This window comes from Phyllobates terribilis, unplaced genomic scaffold (assembly GCF_046119375.1).
Source record: "Phyllobates terribilis strain yellow unplaced genomic scaffold, ASM4611937v1 Scaffold_8__6_contigs__length_399053987, whole genome shotgun sequence".
In the NCBI taxonomy this organism is placed as follows: domain Eukaryota; kingdom Metazoa; phylum Chordata; class Amphibia; order Anura; family Dendrobatidae; genus Phyllobates; species Phyllobates terribilis.
The window spans coordinates 384,684,372-384,696,657 of record NW_027362768.1 but is presented as its reverse complement, the minus strand read 5'-3'; the positions used below and the strand labels follow the sequence as shown (position 1 = coordinate 384,696,657).

Below are 12,286 nucleotides of genomic sequence, written 5' to 3'. Positions count from 1 at the left end.
ATTGACTGCAGGTTTTCAATGGGAGGAGACCTGGGGAGTTTCTGGCCGAGGACCCAGAATGTCAATGTTCTGTTCCCCGACCTCTTAGTTCTCACTTTTTCTTGTTACCTGGTCTTCATCATGGGGGAAAAAGCATCATCCCCACAATGTCCTGGATGATGGGAGAATAAGGGGCAGGAGTGTGGAGAATAAGGGGCAGAAGTCTGGAGAATAAGGGGCAGGAGTGTGGAGAATAAGGGGCAGGAGTGGGGAGAATAAGGGGCAGGAGTGTGGAGAATAAGGGGCAGGAGTGTGGAGAATAAGGGGCAGAAGTGTGGAGAATAAGGGGCAGGAGCCTGGAGAATAAGGGGCAGGAGTGTGGAGAATAAGGGGCAGGAGCATGGAGAATAAGGGGCAGGAGTGTGCAGAATAAGGGGCAGGAGTGTGGAGAATAAGGGGCAGGAGTGTGGAGAATAAGGGGCAGAAGTGTGGAGAATAAGGGGCAGGAGTGTGGAGAATAAGGGGCAGAAGTGTGGAGAATAAGGGGCAGGAGCGTGGAGAATAAGGGGCAGGAGCGTGGAGAATAAGGGGCAGGAGTGTGCAGAATAAGGGGCAGGAGTGTGGAGAATAAGGGGCAGGAGTGTGGAGAATAAGGGGCAGAAGTGTGGAGAATAAGGGGCAGGAGCGTGGAGAATAAGGGGCAGGAGCGTGGAGAATAAGGGGCAGGAGTGTGCAGAATAAGGGGCAGGAGTGTGGAGAATAAGGGGCAGGAGTGTGCAGAATAAGGGGCAGGAGTGTGGAGAATAAGGGGCAGGAGTGTGGAGAATAAGGGGCAGGAGTGTGGAGAATAAGGGGCAGGAGCGTGGAGAATAAGGGGCAGGAGCGTGGAGAATAAGGGGCAGGAGTGTGGAGAATAAGGGGCAGGAGCGTGGAGAATAAGGGGCAGGAGTGTGGAGAATAAGGGGCAGGAGTGTGAAGGATAAGGGGCAGGAGTGTGGAGAATAAGGGGCAGGAGTGTGGAGAATAAGGGGCAGAAGTGCGGAGAATAAGGGGCAGGAGTGTGGAGAATAAGGGGCAGGAGTGTGGAGAATAAGGGGGCAGGAGTGTGGAGAATAAGGGGCAGGAGTGTGGAGAATAAGGGGCAGGAGCGTGGAGAATAAGGGGCAGGAGTGTGGAGAATAAGGGGCAGGAGTGTGGAGGATAAGGGGCAGGAGTGTGGAGAATAAGGGGCAGGAGTGTGGAGAATAAGGGGCAGAAGTGCGGAGAATAAGGGTCAGGAGTGTGGAGAATAAGGGGGCAGGAGTGTGGAGAATAAGGGGCAGGAGTGTGGAGAATAAGGGGCAGGAGTCTGGAGAATAAGGGGCAGGAGTGTGGAGAATAAGGGGCAGGAGTGTGGAGAATAAGGGGCAGGAGCGTGGAGAATAAGGGGCAGGAGTGTGGAGAATAAGGGGCAGGAGCGTGGAGAATAAGGGGCAGGAGCCTGGAGAATAAGGGGCAGGAGTGTGGAGAATAAGGGGCTGGAGCCTGGAGAATAAGGGGCAGGAGTGTGGAGAATAAGGGGGCAGGAGTGTGGAGAATAAGGGGCAGGAGTGTGGAGAATAAGGGGCAGGAGTGTGGAGAATAAGGGGCAGGAGCGTGGAGAATAAGGGGCAGGAGCCTGGAGAATAAGGGGCAGGAGCGTGGAGAATAAGGGGCAGGAGCGTGGAGAATAAGGGGCAGGAGTGTGGAGATTAAGGGGGCAGGAGTGTGGAGAATAAGGGGCAGGAGTGTGGAGAATAAGGGGCAGGAGCCTGGAGAATAAGGGGCAGGAGTGTGGAGAATAAGGGGCAGCACTGGGAATATTGAGGCGTCACAGAAACTTCAGGGATTTGTCAATAAAATGTAACAACTTCTGGAATGTTTATAATTGTCAGTAACCATAGAAACAGCGACTAAAAGAGCGAAAACACTGAAGAGGCAAAATGTGAAAAGCAAAACTTGTCAGTCTCAGAACTTTTGGCCATGACTGTACAGTTTGTCTCTCCAGTGACTGATATAGCCTTGTGTATATTATATAACGTAATATAAATAATATTGTATTTCTTCATAACATACAATATTGTGCGATGTTGGATTACATTTTATGATGCTACACTATTTTATGCTACATTATTATATATGTTATTATCTTACTGCTTAATACACGATAATACATTGTGTTGTGTCAGGTAATAATATTATATGATGAAAGCTTACATACTATATTATTACATTACACTTCTTTGCACCATGTTATGGTATATTATATCCTATTTCACAGGATACATTATATATTACTAGGCAGATTATACTATGTCATGTTGCGTTGCAGCACATTATATTAGTATATAAAATATGATGCTACAGCAGTTTGCATTACTCTATGAGGATACATGATATATTATTGTTACATTATACTCTGTTGTATTCATTTACTTTACATTTTGTTCTATTATGTTACATTGTATTACGTTACGGTATATTCTATGACTATTCCTCGTAGTTACGCTCAGTCGCTCATTACACCGTCGCTTTCCGCAGATCTGCAACCAATTTCTGGATGATTTCCAGGATTTTTCCCGGAGCTTCTACATCCAATAGTCGATTATTCCTCAAATCCTTGTAATCAATATCCAGTGAGTATCGCAGAGATCGATCGATCACATGATCCTCAAACGCCAGAACAAATTCTCGGATCCTGGTCTATGACAGGTTTTATATTTCTCCGATAACCCATAATAAAATTCGATGAGATCCCCTCGGCCGCCGCTGATACTCACACTGCTCCACGCGCTGCACACCGCTACTCCCGCCGCTCCACCGGCTGACCCTGCAGATATACTGTGCGGACATTGAGCCGATTATCCGCAGATTATCGCCAGCAGCCAATTAGATAATATGGAGTTTCTTGACATTTGATGGGCAGAGACGCTGCTACACGAGTCTGTGTTATAAAACCCCCACAAGGGCAAAAGTATGTGACCCCCCCTTCATCAACAACACCCTGTGATCTTATAACTTGGAATTGTAGGTGGGTGATGTGTGCAGAAAAAGGGAGGAAATCGCCTAAATGGCAATTCCTCAACATCTCCATAATAATTATCTTCTGATGACATCACTGTCCTTCTGTTCCCTACTAATGGGATTCAGAAAATCTGCTTACTGTCAACGAATGGAAACAATTTAGTTAACATTAAGAAGCAGAATAGTCACTTCTGAGTGTTTGTTACATTGTAATCTATGAGCCGAACACATCAACATTATAAATCCCCTCCCTGTCCTGAACTCTGATCTACACTGATACATTGTAACAACCCAGCAGCTGTGCTGACATGACCACACAGGAACAAGAAGGTTTCTAGTCACTGACAGCAAAGTAAAGAGCTGGAAAATATCCAGGAGGAATTGGAATATTAGTGACATGTGTCAGGACTTATTATGGGACCTGATGGACTTGTCCTGTAATATTTAAAGGGACAGCAGCGTCTATGAAGATTTTATGAAATCTGTTTCATTTGTCACACAGGTCGGATTGGTGGGGAATTCGGAAGGGATCTCAGAGATCCAGAGATCACTCCCTATTAAGGGATATGACATTTTCCTTTATAATGGGCCGACTATGGGATTTACAGAAAAATCAGCTACTGATGCTGATGTCAGAGGAGCCCATTCTACAGGTATAATGTACAGGAGGTTATAACGATGACAATAATCATAATAATAATAATAATAATAATATTATTATTATATCAGCCTCCTCCAATCTCCGCAGGATCACTCTCTCATCAGATCGAACTTCGTGCATCACGATATTATCTCCAGATCACGAGGGACGATCACGACAGCAAGAAGTGATCGTCCAGAAACTTCTGATCTCTGCACTATAGCAACAAGATAAGGCCCAACGGCCGACACTGAGACTACAACCCCCATCATCACATCTCATTGTATGATGAAATCATTGCTACGGACCCGGTGCTTCTGAGCCCCTGTATCTAAGCTTGCCACGTGTGATGTCTCCTGAACTGTGTATCTGAGCCACGGAAACAAGAATGCTTCTAGTCGTTGTGTGATACTGTCTGCTGAGCCGTGTATCTAATCCTATCCTGTGTGATACTGTCTGCTGAGCCGTGTATCTAATCCTATCCTGTGTGATACTATCTGCTGAGCCGTGTATCTAATCCTCTCCTGTGTGATACTGTCTGCTGAGCCATGTATCTAATCCTCTCCTGTGTGATACTGTCTGCTGAGCCGTGTATCTAATCCTATCCTGTGTGATACTGTCTGCTGAGCCGTGTATCTAATCCTATCCTGTGTGATACTGTCTGCTGAGCCATGTATCTAATCCTATCCTGTGTGATACTGTCTGCTGAGCCGTGTGTCTAATCCTATCCTGTGTGATACTGTCTGCTGAGCTGTGTATCTAATCCTCTCCTGTGTGATACTGTCTGCTGAGCCATGTATCTAATCCTATCCTGTGTGATACTGTCTGCTGAGCCGTGTATCTAATCCTATCCTGTGTGATACTGTCTGCTGAGCTGTGTATCTAATCCTATCCTGTGTGATACTGTCTGCTGAGCCGTGTGTCTAATCCTATCCTGTGTGATACTGTCTGCTGAGCTGTGTATCTAATCCTATCCTGTGTGATACTGTCTGCTGAGCCGTGTGTCTAATCCTATCCTGTGTGATACTGTCTGCTGAGCCGTGTATCTAATCCTATCCTGTGTGATACTGTCTGCTGAGCCGTGTGTCTAATCCTATCCTGTGTGATACTGTCTGCTGAGCCGTGTGTCTAATCCTATCCTGTGTGATACTGTCTGCTGAGCCGTGTATCTAATCCTATCCTGTGTGATACTGTCTGCTGAGCCGTGTATCTAATCCTATCCTGTGTGATACTGTCTGCTGAGCCGTGTATCTAATCCTATCCTGTGTGATACTATCTGCTGAGCCGTGTATCTAATCCTCTCCTGTGTGATACTGTCTGCTGAGCCATGTATCTAATCCTCTCCTGTGTGATACTGTCTGCTGAGCTGTGTATCTAATCCTATCCTGTGTGATACTGTCTGCTGAGCCGTGTATCTAATCCTATCCTGTGTGATACTGACTGCTGAGCCGTGTATCTAATCCTCTCCTGTGTGATACTGTCTGCTGAGCCGTGTATCTAATCCTATCCTGTGTGATACTGTCTGCTGAGCCGTGTATCTAATCCTATCCTGTGTGATACTGTCTGCTGAGCCGTGTATCTAATCCTCTCCTGTGTGATACTGTCTGCTGAGCCGTGTATCTAATCCTATCCTGTGTGATACTGTCTGCTGAGCTGTATCTAATCCTATCCTGTGTGATACTGTCTGCTGAGCCGTGTATCTAATCCTATCCTGTGTGATACTGTCTGCTGAGCCGTTTATCTAATCCTATCCTGTGTGATACTGTCTGCTGAGCTGTGTATCTAATCCTATCCTGTGTGATACTGTCTGCTGAGCCGTGTATCTAATCCTATCCTGTGTGATACTGACTGCTGAGCCGTGTATCTAATCCTATCCTGTGTGATACTGTCTGCTGAGCCATGTATCTAATCCTATCCTGTGTGATACTGTCTGCTGAGCCGTGTATCTAATCCTATCCTGTGTGATACTGTCTGCTGAGCTGTATCTAATCCTATCCTGTGTGATACTGTCTGCTGAGCCGTGTATCTAATCCTATCCTGTGTGATACTGTCTGCTGAGCCGTTTATCTAATCCTATCCTGTGTGATACTGTCTGCTGAGCTGTGTATCTAATCCTATCCTGTGTGATACTGTCTGCTGAGCCGTGTATCTAATCCTATCCTGTGTGATACTGACTGCTGAGCCGTGTATCTAATCCTCTCCTGTGTGATACTGACTGCTGAGCTGTGTATCTAATCCTATCCTGTGTGATACGGTCTGCTGAGCCGTGTATCTAATCCTCTCCTGTGTGATACTGTCTGCTGAGCTGTGTATCTAATCCTATCCTGTGTGATACTGTCTGCTGAGCTGTGTATCTAATCCTATCCTGTGTGATACTGTCTGCTGAGCTGTGTATCTAATCCTCTCCTGTGTGATACTGTCTGCTGAGCTGTGTATCTAATCCTCTCCTGTGTGATACTGTCTGCTGAGCCGTGTATCTAATCCTCTACTGTGTGATACTGTCTACTGAGCTGTGTATCTAATCCTCTCCTGTGTGATACTGTCTGCTGAGCCGTGTATCTAATCCTCTACTGTGTGATACTCTCTGCTGAGCTGTGTATCTAATCCTCTCCTGTGTGATACTGTCTGCTGAGCTGTGTATCTAATCCTCTACTGTGTGATACTGTCTGCTGAGCTGTGTATCTAATCCTCTCCTGTGTGATACTGTCTGCTGAGCCGTGTATCTAATCCTCTACTGTGTGATACTGTCTGCTGAGCTGTGTATCTAATCCTCTCCTGTGTGATACTGTCTGCTGAGCTGTGTATCTAATCCTCTCCTGTGTGATACTGTCTGCTGAGCCGTGTATCTAATCCTCTACTGTGTGATACTGTCTGCTGAGCTGTGTATCTAATCCTCTCCTGTGTGATACTGTCTGCTGAGCCGTGTATCTAATCCTCTCCTGTGTGATACTGTCTGCTGAGCCGTGTATCTAATCCTCTCCTGTGTGATACTGTCTGCTGAGCTGTGTATCTAATCCTCTCCTGTGTGATACTGTCTGCTGAGCCGTGTATCTAATCCTATCCTGTGTGATACTGTCTGCTGAGCTGTGTATCTAATCCTATCCTGTGTGGTACTGTCTGCTGAACTGTGTATCTAATCCTATCCTGTGTGATACTGTCTGCTGAGCTGTGTATCTAATCCTATCCTGTGTGGTACTGTCTGCTGAACTGTGTATCTAATCCTATCCTGTGTGATACTGTCTGCTGAGCTGTGTATCTAATCCTATCCTGTGTGATACTGTCTGCTGAGCCGTGTATCTAATCCTCTACTGTGTGATACTGTCTGCTGAGCTGTGTATCTAATCCTCTCCTGTGTGATACTGTCTGCTGAGCCGTGTATCTAATCCTATCCTGTGTGATACTGTCTGCTGAACTGTGTATCTAATCCTCTACTGTGTGATACTGTCTGCTGAGCCGTGTATCTAATCCTCTACTGTGTGATACTGTCTGCTGAGCTGTGTATCTAATCCTCTCCTGTGTGATACTGTCTGCTGACCTGTGTATCTAATCCTCTCCTGTGTGATACTGTCTGCTGAGCCGTGTATCTAATCCTATCCTGTGTGATACTGTCTGCTGAGCTGTGTATCTAATCCTATCCTGTGTGATACTGTCTGCTGAGCCGTGTATCTAATCCTCTCCTGTGTGATACTGTCTGCTGAGCCGTGTATCTAATCCTATCCTGTGTGATACTGTCTGCTGAGCCCTGTATCTAATCCTATCCTGTGTGATACTGTCTGCTGAGCTGTGTATCTAATCCTATCCTGTGTGATACTGTCTGCTGAGCTGTGTATCTAATCCTCTCCTGTGTGATACTGTCTGCTGAGCTGTGTATCTAATCCTCTCCTGTGTGATACTGTCTGCTGAGCCGTGTATCTAATCCTCTCCTGTGTGATACTGTCTGCTGAGCCGTGTATCTAATCCTCTCCTGTGTGATACTGTCTGCTGAGCCGTGTATCTAATCCTCTCCTGTGTGATACTGTCTGCTGAGCCGTGTATCTAATCCTATCCTGTGTGATACTGTCTGCTGAGCCGTGTATCTAATCCTCTCCTGTGTGATACTGACTGCTGAGCCATGTATCTAATCCTATCCTGTGTGATACTGTCTGCTGAGCCGTGTATCTAATCCTCTCCTGTGTGATACTGTCTGCTGAGCTGTGTATCTAATCCTATCCTGTGTGATACTGTCTGCTGAGCCGTGTATCTAATCCTATCCTGTGTGATACTGTCTGCTGAGCCGTGTATCTAATCCTATCCTGTGTGATACTGACTGCTGAGCCGTGTATCTAATCCTCTCCTGTGTGATACTGACTGCTGAGCTGTGTACCTAATCCTATCCTGTGTGATACGGTCTGCTGAGCCGTGTATCTAATCCTCTCCTGTGTGATACTGTCTGCTGAGCTGTGTATCTAATCCTATCCTGTGTGATACTGTCTGCTGAGCCGTGTATCTAATCCTCTCCTGTGTGATACTGTCTGCTGAGCTGTGTATCTAATCCTATCCTGTGTGATACTGTCTGCTGAGCTGTGTATCTAATCCTATCCTGTGTGATACTGTCTGCTGAGCCGTGTATCTAATCCTATCCTGTGTGATACTGACTGCTGAGCCGTGTATCTAATCCTCTCCTGTGTGATACTGTCTGCTGAGCCGTGTATCTAATCCTATCCTGTGTGATACTGTCTGCTGAGCCGTGTATCTAATCCTATCCTGTGTGATACTGTCTGCTGAGCCGTGTATCTAATCCTCTTCTATGTGATACTGTCTGCTGAGCCGTGTATCTAATCCTCTCCTGTGTGATACTGTCTGCTGAGCCGTGTATCTAATCCTATCCTGTGTGATGCTGTCTGCTGAGCTGTGTATCTAATCCTATCCTGTGTGATACTGTCTGCTGAGCTGTATCTAATCCTATCCTGTGTGATACTGTCTGCTGAGCCGTGTATCTAATCCTATCCTGTGTGATACTGTCTGCTGAGCCGTGTATCTAATCCTCTCCTGTGTGATACTGTCTGCTGAGCCGTGTATCTAATCCTATCCTGTGTGATACTGTCTGCTGAGCCGTGTATCTAATCCTCTTCTATGTGATACTGTCTGCTGAGCCGTGTATCTAATCCTCTCCTGTGTGATACTGTCTGCTGAGCCGTGTATCTAATCCTATCCTGTGTGATGCTGTCTGCTGAGCTGTGTATCTAATCCTATCCTGTGTGATACTGTCTGCTGAGCCGTGTATCTAATCCTATCCTGTGTGATACTGTCTGCTGAGCCGTGTATCTAATCCTCTCCTGTGTGATACTGTCTGCTGAGCCGTTTATCTAATCCTCTCCTGTGTGATACTGTCTGCTGAGCTGTGTATCTAATCCTATCCTGTGTGATACTGTCTGCTGAGCCGTGTATCTAATCCTATCCTGTGTGATACTGACTGCTGAGCCGTGTATCTAATCCTCTCCTGTGTGATACTGACTGCTGAGCCGTGTATCTAATCCTATCCTGTGTGATACGGTCTGCTGAGCCGTGTATCTAATCCTCTCGTGTGATACTGTCTGCTGAGCTGTGTATCTAATCCTATCCTGTGTGATACTGTCTGCTGAGCTGTGTATCTAATCCTATCCTGTGTGATACTGTCTGCTGAGCCGTGTATCTAATCCTATACTGTGTGATACTGTCTGCTGAGCCGTGTATCTAATCCTCTACTGTGTGATACTGTCTGCTGAGCTGTGTATCTAATCCTCTCCTGTGTGATACTGTCTGCTGAGCTGTGTATCTAATCCTCTACTGTGTGATACTGTCTGCTGAGCTGTGTATCTAATCCTCTCCTGTGTGATACTGTCTGTTGAGCTGTGTATCTAATCCTCTCCTGTGTGATACTGTCTGCTGAGCTGTGTATCTAATCCTCTACTGTGTGATACTGTCTGCTGAGCCGTGTATCTAATCCTCTACTGTGTGATACTGTCTGCTGAGCTGTGTATCTAATCCTCTCCTGTGTGATACTGTCTGCTGAGCCGTGTATCTAATCCTCTACTGTGTGATACTGTCTGCTGAGCTGTGTATCTAATCCTCTCCTGTGTGATACTGTCTGCTGAGCTGTGTATCTAATCCTCTCCTGTGTGATACTGTCTGCTGAGCCGTGTATCTAATCCTCTACTGTGTGATACTGTTTGCTGAGCTGTGTATCTAATCCTCTCCTGTGTGATACTGTCTGCTGAGCCGTGTATCTAATCCTCTCCTGTGTGATACTGTCTGCTGAGCTGTGTATCTAATCCTCTCCTGTGTGATACTGTCTGCTGAGCCGTGTATCTAATCCTCTCCTGTGTGATACTGTCTGCTGAGCTGTGTATCTAATCCTCTACTGTGTGATACTGTCTGCTGAGCTGTGTATCTAATCCTCTCCTGTGTGATACTGTCTGCTGAGCTGTGTATCTAATCCTCTCCTGTGTGATACTGTCTGCTGAGCTGTGTATCTAATCCTCTCCTGTGTGATACTGTCTGCTGAGCTGTGTCTCTAATCCTATCCTGTGTGATACTGTCTGCTGAACTGTGTATCTAATCCTATCCTGTGTGATACTGTCTGCTGAGCTGTGTATCTAATCCTCTCCTGTGTGATACTGTCTGCTGAGCCGTGTATCTAATCCTCTCCTGTGTGATACTGTCTGCTGAGCTGTGTATCTAATCCTCTCCTGTGTGATACTGTCTGCTGAGCTGTGTATCTAATCCTATCCTGTGTGATACTGTCTGCTGAACTGTGTATCTAATCCTATCCTGTGTGATACTGTCTGCTGAGCTGTGTATCTAATCCTATCCTGTGTGGTACTGTCTGCTGAACTGTGTATCTAATCCTCTACTGTGTGATACTGTCTGCTGAGCTGTGTATCTAATCCTCTCCTGTGTGATACTGTCTGCTGAGCTGTGTATCTAATCCTCTCCTGTGTGATACTGTCTGCTGAGCCGTGTATCTAATCCTACCCTGTGTGATACTGTCTGCTGAGCCGTGTATCTAATCCTCTACTGTGTGATACTGTCTGCTGAGCCGTGTATCTAATCCTCTCCTGTGTGATACTGTCTGCTGAGCTGTGTATCTAATCCTATCCTGTGTGATACTGTCTGCTGAGCCGTGTATCTAATCCTCTCCTGTGTGATACTGTCTGCTGAGCTGTGTATCTAATCCTCTCCTGTGTGATACTGTCTGCTGAGCTGTGTATCTAATCCTATCCTGTGTGATACTGTCTGCTGAGCCGTGTATCTAATCCTCTACTGTGTGATACTGTCTGCTGAGCTGTGTATCTAATCCTCTCCTGTGTGATACTGTCTGCTGAGCTGTGTATCTAATCCTCTCCTGTGTGATACTGTCTGCTGAGCCGTGTATCTAATCCTACCCTGTGTGATACTGTCTGCTGAGCTGTGTATCTAATCCTATCCTGTGTGATACTGTCTGCTGAGCCGTGTATCTAATCCTCTCCTGTGTGATACTGTCTGCTGAGCCGTGTATCTAATCCTATCCTGTGTGATACTGTCTGCTGAGCTGTATCTAATCCTCTCATGTGTGATACTGTCTGCTGAGCTGTGTATCTAATCCTATCCTGTGTGATACTGTCTGCTGAGCTGTGTATCTAATCCTCTCCTGTGTGATACTGTCTGCTGAGCTGTGTATCTAATCCTCTCCTGTGTGATACTGTCTGCTGAGCCGTGTATCTAATCCTCTCCTGTGTGATACTGTCTGCTGAGCCGTGTATCTAATCCTCTCCTGTGTGATACTGTCTGCTGAGCCGTGTATCTAATCCTATCCTGTGTGATACTGTCTGCTGAGCCGTGTATCTAATCCTATCCTGTGTGATACTGTCTGCTGAGCTGTGTATCTAATCCTCTCCTGTGTGATACTGTCTGCTGAGCCGTGTATCTAATCCTCTCCTGTGTGATACTGTCTGCTGAGCCGTGTATCTAATCCTATCCTGTGTGATACTGTCTGCTGAGCTGTGTATCGAATCCTATCCTGTGTGATACTGACTGCTGAGCTGTGTATCTAATTCTATCCTGTGTGATACTGTCTGCTGAGCCGTGTATCTAATCCTCTCCTGTGTGATACTGTCTGCTGAGCCGTGTATCTAATCCTATCCTGTGTGATACTGTCTGCTGAGCTGTGTATCGAATCCTATCCTGTGTGATACTGACTGCTGAGCTGTGTATCTAATCCTATCCTGTGTGATAAGGTCGGCTGAGCTGTGTATCTAATTCTATCCTGTGTGATACTGTCTGCTGAGCCGTGTATCTAATCCTCTCCTGTGTGATACTGTCTGCTGAGCCGTGTATCTAATCCTATCCTGTGTGATACTGTCTGCTGAGCCGTGTATCTAATCCTCTCCTGTGTGATACTGACTGCTGAGCCGTGTATCTAATCCTATCCTGTGTGATACTGTTTGCTGAGCCATGTATCTAATCCTATCCTGTGAGATACTGTCTGCTGAGCCGTGTATCTAATCCTCTCCTGTGTGATACTGTCTGCTGAGCTGTGTATCTAATCCTATCCTGGGTGATAAGGTCGGCTGAGCTGTGTATCTAATCCTATCCTGTGTGATACTGTCTGCTGAGCCGTGTATCTAA

The 12,286-nt window shown here is 46.2% G+C and overlaps 1 protein-coding gene across 5 annotated transcripts in view; it reads right to left on the bottom strand.

The window, feature by feature from the left end:
• The window catches only part of PDE6H (phosphodiesterase 6H), a 347,300-nt gene that overhangs the window by 23,643 nt on the left and 311,371 nt on the right, over positions 1–12,286 (bottom strand). The window contains exon 1 of one of the 5 annotated variants that reach the window (XM_073645088.1): positions 2,778–2,928. The exons of the other annotated variants lie outside the window; for them this stretch is intronic. The gene's annotated coding sequence lies outside the window, so the exon portion shown is untranslated. Of the gene's footprint in view, positions 1–2,777; positions 2,929–12,286 lie in introns of those variants that run through there. 5 annotated transcript variants of the gene reach the window in all.